General features: G+C 41.0%; 1 protein-coding gene across 1 annotated transcript in view; it reads right to left on the bottom strand.

The window, feature by feature from the left end:
* The window catches only part of ESYT1 (extended synaptotagmin 1), an 869,597-nt gene that overhangs the window by 364,058 nt on the left and 491,092 nt on the right, over positions 1-14,447 (bottom strand). The window lies entirely within an intron of this gene.

Raw genomic sequence — 14,447 nt, forward strand, 5'->3', positions numbered from 1 at the left:
ATAAAACCTAAACAAGCTTACTCAAAAGCTTTATGGGAAGATGCATGGATACTAACAAACTCTCTGAACCAGATGTCTCAAATTTAAGTGACCATGAAGACCATATGAGGATTAGCACACATAGCCAAAGACCACAATCTCCAAAAACAAAAACAAAAATAGTGGTATGATTAGGAATTTATTGTAGTAGCTGTCCTCACCCAGAATTATGCTGGTTTGAAACCTGTTTGACACCTGAGGGCCAAGAGTTTCAGATCTCCGCTCTTTAGCCATATTTATTTCCCCGAAGGCTCATGTAACTGGATGCTGGAAAATTGAGTATTTACTTTTTCTAAGCAGCCAAACTATCACCTGGGTTGCCAATGCACTCCTGGTACTAAACCCAACAATAGTATCAACTGCCCCTCATAATATATTATGTTCTAATTAAAATCAGTCTGTGTAAATAGCAAGCGAATGCTCAAACACAAGGGTAAAACATAGAGGCACAGTAAAGTTGTAACAGCCCCAATACATCAAACAACAGCAAATAAGTAATTGTATTTAGTCCTTTGATGAAGACACTAGAAAAGGTTGCCCAACAGCAGCTGTCCAAATACTTAAACATGACTATTATTTCTGGCATACAACATGGCCTCAGGTGGGGCCAGAGTATAAAAACAGACTTAACAGCAGACATGAAAGACAGATTCACAATCATCTCAGTCAAGACAAACACAATGTTGCTCTCTTCTCTGATTACTTACTAAATAGAACCCAGAAACGCAAACGGTACGCAAAACTCTTCATTCACACTTACAAAACACTTTTAGTACCCCAAGGGCTGGTTCTGGAATCAGCTATGCAACACTGCTAACATCTTCAGCATGCAGATTCCACCTCTGTCTACTACTTTACCTCCTTACAAAAAATACAACACATTCAATCAAAAGACTTTCAACACTTTGTAGGACTAATTAACTAGCAGCAGAGACCCAGAACAAATTTATTCTACTTAGAAACAAACAGTGTTTCCTTATTAGTATTATTATTATAATCCTACTAAAGGCATCTCATGTAAACTTTTTTGGATGCATCTCAGATGAAGGTATGACATTCATGAATAACACACACTAAGGGATCACTGAAGGAAATAGGTGCCTCGGGGTGTTCTACAGATTTAGCTATGACATCACCATCACAAAAAAACAAAACAAAAACTGCAACAAATAAAGTTGTTTTTTTCACTCCATCTGTTACTTGGAAATGATATCCACATCAGTTCATTGAAAGGAGTGCTACAAAAACTCGCTGCATATAAAAAGACTGCAATAAATTCTCCATAAGTCTATCACTGTGTATTACAGTCTGATTTACAAGTTTAGCAGTACAAGAGTCAGACCAAAAATTGGGGAGAATCTGAACTTTTTATAGCAGGATTCATTTCAGCCACAGCCCAGGAGATACATAAGAACATTCATAATCATAAGACTAAGACATTATAATAATCAGCAAACAAGATTATAGTATATATGGATTGTACCGTATAATTTCACAACAGACATAGATTAAAACAATCACAGAGAATAAAACTGCAATACATTTGGGAGGTACCGATGAAATTCACTACCTAAAATGTGGCTTTCAAAACTGCATTCAGAAAAGAATTAAAGGACAGTATCACAAAGAAATGAACCCATACACAGTACCACAAAGAAATGAACCCATGGACAGTATCACAAAGAAATAAACCCATACACAGTACCACAAAGAAATGAACCCATGGACAGTATCACAAAGAAATGAACCCATGGACAGTATCACAAAGAAATGAACCCATGCACAGTATCACAAAGAAATGAACCCATGGACAGTATCACAAAGAAATAAACCCATCAACAGTATCACAAAGAAATGAACCTATTGACAGTATCACAAAGAAATGAACCCATGGACAGTATCATAAAGAAATGAACCCATGCACAGTATCACAAAGAAATGAACCCATGCACAGTATCACAAAGAAATGAACCCATGCACAGTATCACAAAGAAATGAACCCATGGACAGTATCACAAAGAAATGAACCCATGCACAGTATCACAAAGAAATGAACCCATGAACAGTATCACAAAGAAATGAACCCATGGACAGTACCACAAAGAAATGAACCCATGGACAGTATCACAAAGAAATGAACCCATGAACAGTATCACAAAGAAATGAACCCATGGACAGTATCACAAAGAAATGAACCCATGAACAGTATCACAAAGAAATGAACCCATGGACAGTACCACAAAGAAATGAACCCATGGACAGTATCACAAAGAAATGAACCCATGAACAGTATCACAAAGAAATGAACCCATGGACAGTATCACAAAGAAATTAACCCATGCACAGTATCACAAAGAAATGAACCAATGAACAGTATCACAAAGAAATGAACCCATGCACAGTATCACAAAGAAATGAACCCATGGACAGTATCACAAAGAAATGAACCCATGCACAGTATCACAAAGAAATGAACCCATGAACAGTATCACAAACAAATGAACCCATCAACAGTATCACAAAGAAATGAACCTATTGACAGTATCACAAAGAAATGAACCCATGGACAGTATCATAAAGAAATGAACCCATCAACAGTATCACAAAGAAATGAACCTATTGACAGTATCACAAAGAACTGAACCCATCGTCAGTATCACAGAAATGAACTCATGGGAAGTATCACAATTCGCACAATATGATATGCAAACAGACTAAGTAATGAGGTATTAGATGGTGTGCTTTTTAGTTTTGGGGGTATTTAAAAGAACATACATTTTTGTGGATTGCGTTAACAGATACTTAGACGACAGACAACCACACAGCTGGTTAAGGTCATTTTGTAACTTTTTAAGGCAACAAATTGTGGGTAGAGGCTGACTGGAAGGGTATAAAATTGTCAGTATAGAGTATCATGTTCGACAGGAAGAGAGGAATGAGCAGGCCGTTAATGAAGACACACAATAGAAGTGGCTCAAGGACAGACCCCTGCGGAACCCTGAAGATGTAGTTATAGACTATTGCCTGTCCAGTCTACTGTGTATAGAAAGAACTCATACTAGTGCATTAAACAAAAAGGAATGAATGACACTGTGAAAGCTTTAGTTAGGTCTGCAAACAGGGCATCTTTCAAGTGACTTAAGTTGAACTGAGTCAGATACCATCCATAAGTGTAGCGTTGTTTGTGTGCTAATGTCCCTCCCAGAGGACAGATTGAAAGGATGTTGTATTTGTAAATATACTCCATGGTTTAATTGTAAATGGCTTTTTTAAGCAGTTATCCAAGCTAGGGAAGAAAGGAGTTGGGTCTGTAGTTAGAAGTTTGAGTAAGAAAGAGGTTTTGGGAATATAGATTATGGTTGTTTGTTTCCTGAGGTATGGGGATGAGTATTCAGTTATGAACTAGATGAACAGGTGACACACTAGGTAGGCAACATTTTCAGTGTAAAATCTGAAGAAAGTACAGTTGTGTAAAATCTTACCATAACAGTACATGTCCTTCTCTTCACTGTTGCAGTATTCTTTACAATGGGGATCTCCTGCCAAGGGAAGCCCAATGTCCAGCCAGTATACCAAAGCCTTTTGGTTGTTAAGGGTATGCCACACATCACATGTATGCTCCTCATGCATGGTGTAGGGCATAAAGGTGATGTCCAGATGCATGATCCTCAGAACTGGAAAGCCTCAGTAGGAATGACAGTCCAACGATACTAAAAGGGAACAATCACATCCAGAACGAAAAAGGACCAGGGGTAGGAGGGAGAGAGCGAATATTGCAACATGGGGAATGGCCCTAGCAAAACCAGCTCTGGCCCTAGAAATCACATCCAACTTACAGTGCTAGGTAAAGGTATGCACAGAAGTCCAGGCAGCTGCCTCAAGAATAGAGTTAGTATCCAAACCTTTGAAAAAAGCACCAGAAAAAGCCACAGCCTTAGTCGAATGAGCCATAACAGAGGAAGGAAGGCTCTTCCCATGAAAAAATAGCAAAATAAAATGGCTTTAGAAATCCAAGAAGAAATGATTTGCTTGGAAATAGGCACACCTAAAGATCCAGGTTGAAAAGAAATGCAACAGTATTCAGATTTACAAAAAGCTTTAGTTTTATCCAAATAATACCCAAGTTGTCTATGCAAATTCAAGGTGTGTAAAACCTTCTCACTTTCAGACTGTGCAGAAGGGAAAAAAGTGGGCAAGTGAACAGACTGATTAAGAGACGACTCATTAACCACCCTGGACATAAAAGAAGCATTAGTATGAAGGGACACCCTGCCCTTATGGAAAAATAAAAAAAGAGGAACAGCCATAAGGGTATGCCACACATCACATGTATGCTCCTCATGCATGGTGTAGGGCATAAAGGTGATGTCCAGATGCATGATCCTCAGAACTGGAAAGCCTCAGTAGGAATGACAGTCCAACGATACTAAAAGGGAACAATCACATCCAGAATGAAAAAGACACCCATCTGGCAGACGTGAGGGCAAAAAGAACACTCTTCCAGGAACAATGCTGTAAGGAAGCTGAAGCAGCTGGCTCAAAAGGAACCTGGGTCAATTTTTATAAAGCAAAATTAAGGTCCCAGAAGGGAGGGACAGGCTTCCTGGAAGGCTTAATGTGAAGGATGCCTTTAAGAAATTGCTTCACCTGAAATCTAGAGGCTAAAGGGGAACTCAAAGGTAGGCAAGCAGAGATATCTGAAAGGTGGGCCTTAACAGAAGAAGAGGCCACCCCAGCATTCAGACGGTCACACAAATAACACAGAATCAAAGGAATATCCACAGTAAGTGGATACAGGTTATGAGAAAGACACCAAACAGAAAACCTCTTCCATTTGGATAAGTTGGCTTTTCTGGTAGTGGGTGCCCTGGCCTCCTGCAGGACCTGAAGCACATCCTCAGGAAAAAAAATCTCTGTGGGGGATCAAAACCCTATCACCCACAATGCTGGTGAAGAGTAAACAGGTGGGGATGGATGAGAGATCCCTTGTCTTGTGTGAGTAGGTCTACCCTGTGAGGTACATTGTGATGACTGCCCTTGGCAAAATGCAGAACAAGAGGGAAACAATGCTGTCTGGGCCAAAATGGAGTCACCAGCAAGATTTTTGGAGCATCCTGTTTTATTTTGAACAGGACTTTCAGAATGAGAGGAAGGGAAGAGAAGGCATAAAGAAACATCCCCTTCCAAGTAAAAAGATAGGGTGTCCATCTTCCAAGCCAGAGGACATGGGACTCTAGTGTAAAAGAGAGGAAGCTGTCTGTTCAGATAGGAGACAAAAATATCTTCTTAAGGAGTACCCCAGTGGTGGACAATGACCAGAACCACATCCCTGTGAAGCATCCACTTGTGGAATTGTGTTATAGACCTGTTCAGAGAATCTGCCACTATGTTTTGAGCTCAGGGAATATAAACTGCTTGAACAGTCACCTGATATTGAATAGCTAGATCCCAAACCTGAAGAGCTAGCTTGCACAGGAGATGAGATATTGTCCCCCCCTTGCTTGTTGATGTACCACATCACTGTGGTATTGTCTGTAAGAATCCTGAGGGGCCCAGGAAAGAAAAGAGAATGAAAAGCCTGAACAAACAGAAGAAGGGCTCTCATCTTTTTAACACGGATGTGGTCCTTCTTTTGATGAAGAGAACAAAGGCCCTGCACTTTCAGAGAATCGAAGGATGTCCCCCATCCCACATCTGAAGCATCTGTGAAGAGCTCCTGAAAGGGGACTGGAGATTGAAAAGGAAGGACTGGGTTGAGGGACAACTTATGGATCCCCCACTGAAATTCCAGCTTAACACATGGAAGAAGACAAACTAGAAACTCTACAGGATGAGACTGTTGATGCCAAACTGACTTTAGAAACCACTGAAGCTTTCTCATGTGGAGCTTGGCTAGAGGGAGCATAGGAAAAGTTGAAGTCATGAAACCCAGAGCCCTCAAACATTCTCTGGCTGTGACTGAAGCCACAGTAAGAAGGGACTAGAAGAAAGCAATGAGAGTTAAGGCCTTGGGAGGAGGCAGGGAAGCCATCATTGGAACTGCCTGAATCCTGCAACCCAGACAAACATGATCCTGAGAAGAAGTCAGGAATGACTTCTGGAAATTTACAGTAAACCCCAGGCTTTACAAGAGAGAAATGGTAAAGTATAGAGGCCTGAATAAGCAGGTTGTCCAGGTAGAGAAAGACCTGTCCCCCTTAGCCTGCAGAAAGCAATCACAGGAGTGAGGCATTTGGTGAACACCCTTGGAGCAGTAGAGAGGCCAAAAGGCAAAGCAGAAATTGAAAATGCCAGGAAACAACAGAGAAATGTCAAAACTTCCTGAAAAGGGGAAGAATAGGAATGCGTAGATAAGCATTCTTGAGATCAAGGAAAACTAGAAAAACCTGGGAAAGTAGCAAAGGAAACAAGGTTTGACGGAATAGCATCTAAAAAGAAGGACCCTTCAAAAAAGTGCTTAGCTGAGAAAGATCCAGAATGGGTCTCCAAGTGCCTTCTTTCATGGGGACCAAGAACATTCTGGAGTAAAACTCCTTCCCCTCACGAGTTATTCCTTGAGCCAACAGCCCCTATAGCACCTCTGGAAAAAAGAGCAGTTGTTCCTGTGAAGGCTGAGGAATGCCTAAAAAGGGGGGAAAGGGATTTCCAAACCATATAATAACCATGGGGAATTATGGAAAGAACCCAGGAGTCTTGGGTGACTTTTACCAAAATAAGAAGAGACAGGGAAAGATGCAGAGAAAGAGGAATGTGGCTGAGAAGAACAGGGTAGTTACACAGCACCTGGTTTACTGGAAAGGAGGCTTCTGAGTAGACTACGTTTGGGTAGCCGAAGCGGGGGGAGCCCTTCTACCACCCTTCTTACCTTTGGGGGGAAGGGCAAGACTATCTACTAACAAATGCAGGCTTGTTAGGATAAGTCCTCTGAAACTTGGGTACAGAGGAAACAAAAACATGTTTTATCAACTGTAAGAACTTACCCTTTTCTTGTAAGGACTTAAACAACTCTGCAGTAGCAGCAGCACCAAACAAATGTTTATTATCCATAGGAGCATCCATCAGTTCAACCTTGCTATTATCAGGCAAAGGCTGAAGTCTGAGCTAAGAATACCTCCTCAGAACAGTTCCAAAAGCAGCAGCCCTAGATGAAGCGTCAGCTGCATTTAATGGAAAAGTGAGCTACTTGGGAAGATGTTCCAAGCAAAGCAGGAGCAGAGGCCTTCCCTTCGGAATCAGAGAGATCTGAAATAGCCTGAAAAGCGTCAGACAAAAGAGCCAAAGTGTATCTGGTCATATGTGTCTGATAGGTAACTGCTTTAAAGGCTAGGGTAGCAGAAGTATATGCCTTCTTACCCAGCCTCTCCATGGTTTTGCTATCCTTAACAGATGGCTACAATTTAGTGTAAGGCAACAACTTAGAAGGCTTATCAGAAGCCACAGACATCACAAAGGAGTCAGCAGAAGGACACTTGTAAAGAAACTTTTTGGGGGAGCAGGGGAGTTGGAAGTCAGGACCCTGAGAAGCAGTGGAAAAAGCATCCAGCAAGGCTGCAAGAACTGGAGGAACAGCAGAGGACCTAGGAGACTAGATTTGTAGAAGCTCATAGTACTTCTTCAAACATCAGACATCAGCACAGTCCCATTTGAAAAATTCCATCATTCTGGAAACAGTATTTGTCTGGGAGGAATAAATCAAAGATTCTTTGTCAGAATCAGCCCTGCTCTATAGGCCTCTTAAGTGGGCTAGAAGATCGGGGGCAGGCATAGAAACAGATTGTGGAGGTTTGAGAGTCATAATGGCATTAAACAGGCCTCAAGTGAAATTTTGCCATTCACTCTGAGGATCTTTAGCAGCAGGTGAAATATGTTGAACTTTCTGCTTCTTTTTGAGTGGGACATCAACCCTGAAAAACTATGAAGGCTCGGACCCCTGACAAAACTCAATAATGGTACGCAGAACCTCTTCCCTTACTAAAATTTGAGGAACATCCTTAGGCCCATCAGTAATAACCAGCCAAAGTTTCCCCTAAACATCCAAGGCAGATGTGCGTGGCATCTGAGCTATACCAGCCTCCAAAGTGGTCACAGCAGAGGAATTGGAAACAGTAACTGGACGATCCTCTGGGCTTTCACCAGCCTCAAGAGAGACATGTGGTGGAGTGGTACAGCCAAAGAATCAGACCACACCTTGAACTTTTTCTTCTCAGATGGCTGGCTCTCAGGCCGGGAAGATCCTTCCATGGCATCCTTAGTCAACAATTTAAGTTGTTGGTTCTCAATGTAAATCACAAGGGAAGAAAGCTGACTCCCCAACACGGAGAAAGGACTGACAAATTTTGCAACACTTACGGTGGTGGAAAGCACCTAAACAGAACAAACACTGCTGGTGATGATCTTTATGAGGAATCTGTCTCCCACACTGGCATCTCCCCTTTCTGGACGGCATGAAACCCAACAACCAGAAAGCACGGCAAATGTAAAATAATAAAAACAAAAACCCCAACAGGGCATTTATCTGAAAGTGGTAGAAACCAGCAGACGAATGAGCATTCGGACTGGTGGCAAAGAAGTTCTGAGGATGGTACGTCTGGATGTCATCTTTATGCTCTACACCACCCACAGAGACCATACGCGTGATTTACGGCATACCCTTTACAACCAAAAGGCTTTGGCATACTGGTTGGATATTGGGGTGCCCTTGACAGGGGATCCCTATTGTAAAGAATATATGGAAGGACATCCATAGAAATGAGCTTCTGCTTTCTGGGCCTACTAAACAGGAAGTAATTCTAAGACTTTACATATTTATTTTTAGAAAGATTTTTTGGGGGTTGGTAAGGCTCTGTTGGTCTGGGGTGGTATTACTAGAAGAGAATGGGTAGGTATGAAAGGTTGCAAGGAAAAGTCCTGTGAGGTAGAATTTTTGTTTCATCCAGTAAGTTTGTTAATTTCACCCTAGATGTTTTTATGCATATTAAATTGCCTTTTGATCTCTAACGGCCTATTTTGCTTTGTTGTTGCAACAGTCATTTTAGAGAAAATGGTCATATGATTTGGGGTTCACATGACATCTGAGTCTGTATGTTTTCCAAGCATGGTGCCTTTATTTAAATATACACAGAAGATCTGTAGACATCAAGGGAACCCTGTTTGATCTCTGTAGGCAGACAAAACAATTAATTTTGAAACTTACAGTTACATCAATAAGACATTTCTGCATGGGAGCTAATCCACCTCTCACAAGAGGGGCTATGCCTCCCCACACTCCTACTACTTAGTTACACTACCCTGAGATTAGTGTACCTCAGTATAGGGGAACACTGTAAGGTAACACAACCTTAGACTTTGTGTAATATTCCCTCAAATTTGCACAATCAGTTCTGTTATTTGAAGGACTGCAATTACACACAAATTTTCTTAAACCCAACTTACTTTCTAATGCAATCAACTTCATAAGCATAAATGCAGAAAACTTAACAGGAAAGTAAATAATGTGGGAAGAAATAGCCAGGGAATTGTTATGGCTAGGCTTGTATAGGCCCTAGGGCTGATAGCCTAGTACCAACCTATGAACCTATGAACCTATAACAGCATCCTATTATATACATTTGAAAGAGTCTTGAAAAAATGAATGTTCAGTACCACCTATATGCATGTAAAATGGGACAGAGCCAAAAGTTATCACCAATGTTCCACCTTTAAACATGACATCATCCATAATATGCAGGCTGATCTTTCAAAGATCAGCGGAGGAAAGCCTGAACTTGTAAGGTGGAAGTACATATGTACTGAGAGTATACTAAAGAATGCCTAAAAGAACTTATGCAAATTCACACAAAAACAAAAAATAATGTAACCATCCATACTACCCATGCATGGAGTGATTCATTGTACTCTTCTCTTAAGAACAGGCAGCTCTGAAGTTGCTGTAACTTGTATCCTTGAGAAAGGGACACAGAGTCTTCAGTGTATCAGTAGCTCACATCATTTGCTGTACAAGAATGGGAATCGTGTAACTTGTCTCTCATACAGTTGTTCTTCTACCAACTGTATGCATACCACTCAGTTCTTTGAAGCCTGCTTCAGACACAAAATATGGAGCCTATGCTAAAGGTAAAGAACAGATCACCAACACCACTATCTTAGTGTAGGTCATCCAAGGAATACTGTTTGAGTAATCCACAAATGCAGCCTATATAAGACTCTAACTTCCATCTATCAAAGTCTACTTTTAATCACTCCTGCTATTTTTTTTCATATTACCCCTCGTCCCAACAATCTGCTCTTGGTTTGGAAACTGCCTGCTTGATGGGCCCTACTGTTAAATCTTATACTATTCTACAGCTCTGTAATAAGTCATCAAACCATATGACATATCCTAAAATGTGCATATTGCAAATATGCTTTGTCCACATTTATGTATGAACTAAGTAACTGAATACAGTGTTTATGTATTTTCCATGATAAATATTACAGCGCAATAACAAATACGGTTGTTGTTAGCAACTGCATGTAGCATTCAGCAGATGGAACTGTCAGCTTAGCAGTTGCACTCTGAATTAAAACCGCGTCTACAAATGAATGTTACATGAAACCATAGATTTACGTACAATGTGCAGTCTCTGAAAAGTATTATTCCTGTTATTATGTCTGCGACTGTGCTGAAACAAGTATTTTTCAGTTTTGACTTTTTCCTGGTAAAGCTTCCATTGCAACAGGGCATGACTCAGAGGACTAACTACATCAACAAAGTGAAATAAAACATAATCAAACCCTTTCTCTTTACACTGACCATGAAGTATTCATTTAGCCTCCTTCTTCAGTTTAAAAGCTGCAGGAAACAAGAGATATGAGAGAATTTATCATTAACAGGACCACCTCTACAGTGGATAACAGAAGTTCCTCTGAGGATCTTCTCTAAGCACAACTACAGGATTTTCCAGCTCTCATACTTGGGGGATTTGCACAACTCCCAACAGTGCATAACATAATGCTACATGTCAAATCTAGAAGAGTGCAAATTCTGTAATTCTGACTCCAAACAAAACCAAGTGAGCAAATCTTCAAGAATTTTGGCAGCTTTTTGCTCCAGCTGCCTGCTGACCATCAGACCCTCTTGTGGTCAGCTGGTTCATTTGTTCCCCATACACCAGGAAAACAGCCATCTGAAAGGGGCTATCATTTAGGCATCAAGGGCTCTTCATTTTTTCTTTAAGTGACCCTAACCCCACAGAGCATGCCCAGTAACATGTCCATGGCTTAGTGTGCATCAGCAACAATACAACCCCTCAGGACATGCCTGCCCATGCCATGAAGCCATCATTCCTATGGGATTTCCAGCATCCAGTGTTGATTTAACCATGAGAAAATGCAGCCAGCAAAAATAGGTCAGGATGATAAATGGTGAACAAGTAAACAAAGCAGATAAAGTAAAAGCTGCCATGACACCCCACGAAACAAAGTCAGGGACGGAACAAGAAAACGGGAACGTATGAATTTATCATTCCAGCCAAGAGAAAGTGACCCATAGAGCAAGCAAAAGGATAGGGCTGTCCACATAAAAAAAAATCTTAGTGCAAAAAATCACTGTAGAGATGATGTAACAAGAGTCAGATTTACAATGAAATGCAAGAGGCCCACAAAGTTTCCTCTAACCTTATCTGAGCCCATTCAAGCCACTCCATAACTTCAGTACATGGGAAAGGGTATCATACTCTTCACTTTTTATGGGAGTGTACTTCCCAAACTCTGTGAGGAAAGCTTCACATTTTAAAGGAATCTAAATATTAGCTACACTGTTTTATCCAAGGAGGGGACTGCATAATATGCCCTTAGAAGAATGATTTAAAACCCACCATCTTCAGGATCCCTGCTCTGGCTGTCCCAGGGCCCCATATCCTTGCTCAGTCTGCCTTTACTCTTGATGGATTCTCTCTTACTAGAAGAGTATTCCTTAAGAAGCTGCCTGCATTAATCTCTCCTTGAAACCTGAAGGTCAAAGTCTTCCTGCTGCTCTGTTGCCAACAAGTGAGCATGCTGGGTAATTCAATCACCTTTAATGTGTCTGCTTTCTATTTCCCAAAAGACCTACAAATCTGTCACAGAACACTCTGGTAAACAAGCTTAAGAGGAGGCTAAAATCGGCAGTCAGTTATGATGTTTTTATTTAATGACTACTTATGTCACAAGAAGAAAAAGCCACATAATTAAAGGTTAAATTAATATACAAATGGATATGACTGCCTGCCCTTCTGCTGTTGCTATGGAGCTTGCAATCCAAGCTGGCAATCTCTCTGTTAAAAAAATAAGAGGATTTCCTTTTATGCTTGGCACTTCTTTGAGATCAGCAGTTTGAAGTGGAAGATTGACTAGCATACTTAAGTTGCTGTCTGAAGACATTTCTGGGACTGTTAAACAGACTTTTATACGAAGCATTTTCAGGATAATAATAATAAGGTACTTGCGTATTATTGCAACCAGATTTTCGCAGTTGCGAATTTTGCATACTTCAATAGAAACAAGCCCATGAAATGCTGGGAGGTGGTATTTTGAGTCTTTTTTGCTAAGGAATAAGTTTGGTTTCACTTCAGGAAGACAAACAATTGAGAAAACACTCTTCCTGTCTTGGCATGCATTACACATGCACACTTGAATTGTTATGCCCACTAGCTTACTGACCAACAGATTTTTTTTTTCAATGTGTGGAAGGAATCCTTCATGGAAGGAGCGCACATACACAGGGATTATGCTTCTGCCTCATTTTTTATTTTTAACCATATGTTCAGGTACAAATGAAGACAGTGCTACATGCCACAAACGACAAAAAGAAGCGCATTCAGGTAGTAGGATGTTTTTCAGTGCTGTCCTTACTAGGGTTAATCAGGAAGTAATTTTCACTTTAGCTTTCATCATTTCTAAAGAATGGGCAGTGCTTCCCAAACGGGGGCACTTTCTTACCATCTGGAGTGAAAATCTTCATACATAAAGGAAGCACTCCTTCTCCTTGCGAGATGTAACTTTTGCAAGGGTGACAGGGTGTATTGCATGACTCGCTTTCCTTTTGCTGACATCGTGGTGAGAAATGCAGCTCTTGCAAGGCGATGCGCCACTGGTTTCAGGAGGTATGAGGTGTGTCACACAAAAGTTTCACACTTAGTCCTCTTCCTGGTTCATACCCACTGCAACAGAGTAATGCTTATTTCTTCACAGACCCCTTATTATGTTAAGCAACTTGTTTCAAAACACACATGCCTAATTATGGCAGTGCGAAAATCTGGTTGTGATAATACGTAAGTATGTAATAATTTGTTAAATGGGTAAGTCCACTGGCTACATAGTCCCTTTTCAGGGGTGACCCAGGAGCCATATCTGGTTAAATGTCTTGCTCAGAGTCACACAGTAGGCAAATGGAGGCTGTGGGACTCTTACCCAGGACTACTGCAGGGTCTAGAGCTAAAAGCAAATAGTCTTAAATCTCTGTGAAGAACTGTCAGACTAAGCAAAAATGAAGGGACATAAACTATATTATCCCTTACTATTAAATACATTTTAAAGTTTGCTAAAACTAATTTAATTTAGTTTTGCATTGGCATGAGCTGCTTATTCAATGCATGAAAGCATTTTTTCACTCAAACAGCCTTAGGTGTGTTCATTCTTATGTACAGATATCTGAAAGACAGTACAGGAAGCAGGTGAATTAGATACCCACTGTTTGTTCTCATCCTAAAGCAATTTCCATTTGACATTTTTTTTTGCTATCTTTTTCTCCCTTTCTTTCACTCCAGCAGCTGTCCCAGTGCCCCATGTCCTTGCTCAGTCTGCCTCACTCCAATCACTCCTGGTCCAATGCCCACAATTTTTGCTGGGGCCCCTTTGCTTATATCCCCCCTTCTACAGCTCCTGTGGTTTGTCTAAAGGGTGGGCATGTAATGGAGGCTTGCAGCTTATCACCCTGCCTCCATGGCAGCTCAGTCATGTCTCCACCCTTTTCACCTCTTACGGACATGCCTTCCAATGCACTGTCTCTAGCCCCGAGCAGAAACTGACACAGGAGACACCCACAGATCTGCCCCACCCAGGGAGGCAACACCCATCCCTACCTGCTGCTCTGTCAGTCATTCAAGCAGCTAATCCATCCAGGATCAGCTGGGCCATAGTCAGATATTTATCCCTCTATACTACTGAAATGGATGACCTATTTTTTCTCAGTCTCACTTGCTACTATTTCTAAAACTCACACATGTGATAAAAGCGTCAGCACTACAAGGTTTTGACCATCTGCAATACAACCCAAATTACATTAATGATTTGCATAGCAAACAGTATTTCGGGTTCTTATTAGAAGACCGAAGACGCATTCTTTCAAATGCGTCTTGGTTGAACTTAAAAGACTGAAACGGCAAAATATC

This window comes from Protopterus annectens, chromosome 9.part0, assembly GCF_019279795.1.
Source record: "Protopterus annectens isolate FY-2018-M chromosome 9.part0, PAN1.0, whole genome shotgun sequence".
In the NCBI taxonomy this organism is placed as follows: Eukaryota; Metazoa; Chordata; order Ceratodontiformes; family Protopteridae; genus Protopterus; species Protopterus annectens.